This window comes from Bactrocera tryoni, chromosome 1 (assembly GCF_016617805.1).
Source record: "Bactrocera tryoni isolate S06 chromosome 1, CSIRO_BtryS06_freeze2, whole genome shotgun sequence".
Taxonomy (NCBI): domain Eukaryota; kingdom Metazoa; phylum Arthropoda; class Insecta; order Diptera; family Tephritidae; genus Bactrocera; species Bactrocera tryoni.
In genome coordinates this window covers 36198022-36200443 of record NC_052499.1, presented here as the reverse complement: position 1 = coordinate 36200443, position 2422 = coordinate 36198022, and positions in this window count along the sequence as shown.

Sequence of the window (2422 nt, the reverse complement as noted above, 5' to 3'; positions counted from 1 at the left end):
TCTTGCAACTTGCAAGAATCAAAGCCAGGGAAATACTTTAAAGTGTAAATCCAATCGTATAGAGTGAAGTCAGCCGGATGTTCGAAAATCCTGAGATTAATTATATAGCGGCTAGGTCAAGTTTTCGCTCAAATTATCTACATATTTTAGGCACAATGATACACCGTAAACACGTTCTCTGGAGGTTCTGGAGGATGGAGTCATGTGTAGAAGTTCATGCAAGTGAGGAAAGTTCTCTGATCACTTGGGAGTGGCTAGAAAGGATTTTTTACACATGGCTCAAGCAGCTCACTACTTCCGGTCTTTGACCAAGTATCCCCTGGGTAGCCTAAGAACATCCGTTCGAAGGCGAGCTAATGTGAGAAGGCGAAACATTCCCTACATAGGGTTGTGCGCTGGGCTTGGGACCCGCCACGTAAAAAACAATACCAATGAAAAGTTTTCTACTCGGCTTGCACTCCACTGCTCTCTGAGAGCACTAGTCAACAACTCGGTATAAGGGAATTGTGGGACGGCATTTCAAATTCCTTACGTACAGCTGCAACCGAAACCACTGGTTTTCGGAAAGAGCAAAAGAACAGCTGGTACGACGAGGAGTGCCGTGTCGCAGCGGAGAGAAAACAGGCTGCCTACCTCGCAACGTTACGATCGACCACTACACGTGCGGGATGGGATAGATACCGAGAGAAGTGACAGAATTTGAGTGTGCTATGCCCAATCCATAAAAAAGGAGACCCCACAATCTGCGCCAACTACCGTGGGATTAGCCTCCTCAACATCGCATATAAGGTTCTATCGAGCGTATTGTGTGAAAGATTAAAGCCACCGTCAACAAACTGATTGGACCTTATCAGTGTGGCTTCAGACCTGGAAAATCAACAACCGACCAGATATTCACCATGCGCCAAATCTTGGAAAAGACCCGTGAAAGGAGAATCGACACACCACCTCTTCGTCGATTTCAAAGCTGCTTTCGACAGCACGAAAAGGAGCTGCCTTTATGCCGCGATGTCTGAATTTGGTATCCCCGCAAAACTAATACTGACTCCGATCGGGAAGGACCTCTCCGAGCCGTTCGATACCAAACGAGGTTTCAGACAAGGCGACTCCCTATCGTGCGACTTCTTCAAGCTGCTTCTGGAGAAAATAGTTCGAGCTGCAGAACTAAACAGAGAAGGTACCATCTTCTATAAGGGTGTACAGCTGCTGGCGTATGCCGACGATATTGACATCATCGGCCTCAACACCCGCGCCGTTAGTTCTGCTTTCTCCAGGCTGGACAAGGAAGCACAGAAAATGGGTCTGGTAGTGAACGAGGGCAAGACGAAATATCTCCTGTCATCAAACAAACAGTTGTCGCACTCGCGACTTGGCTCTCACGTCACTGTTGACAGTCATAACTTTGAAGTTGTAGATAATTTCGTCTATTTAGGAACCAGCATTAACACCACCAATAATGTCAGCCTGGAAATCCAACGCAGGATTGCTCTTGCCAACAGGTGCTACTTCGGACTGAGTAGGCAATTGAAAAGTAAAGTCCTCTCTCGATGAACAAAAGCCAAACTCTATAAGTCGCTCATAATTCCCGTCCTGCTGTATGGTGCAGAGGCTTGGGCGATGACAACAACCGATGAGTCAACGTTACGAGTTTTCGAGAGAAAAATTCTGCGAGAGATTTATGGTCCTTTGCGCGTTGGCCACGGCGAATATCGCATTCGATGGAACGATGAGCTGTACGAGATATATGGCGACATTGACATAGTTCAGCGAATTAAAAGACAGCGGCTACGCTGGCTAGGTCATGTTGTCCGGATGGATGAAAACACTCCAGCTCTGAAAGTATTCGACGCAGTACCCGCCGGGGAAGCAGAGGAAGAGGAAGACCTCCACTCCGTTGGAAGGACCAAGTGGAGAAGGACCTGGCTTCGCTTGGAATATCCAATTGGCGCCACGTAGCGAAAAGAAGAAACGACTGGCGCGCTGTTGTTAACTCGGCTATAATCGCGTAAGCGGTGTCTACGCCATTTACAAGAAGAAGAAGAAGCAGACATACCATTATAAGAGAATATCGCTTAATTCCATTTATAGATATATCTAACAAATTGACCGACATTCTCGATCAAATGTCAGCTATAGGTACCGGGGTCCAAATATTCGGTACCTAGCGGCTTGAACAGTTTTATTGGCTTTAAACAATACAGGGAGTGGTTAATGGTTAAATGTTTGATTCTGAGCAATTTTTGGTCGTCAGTCAATTTGTGCGGGACAAACCGTGCACACACCTTTCGTAGGCCCAAATGTTCGATCAAAGTGCGATAAATCGATGCTTTGCGTTTAACGAAGGAAATCTTTAAAGTAGCGCAAATTTCGGCATTAATGAACTCTATGTTTACACGTCTATAACTGTTGAACGCAATAATCA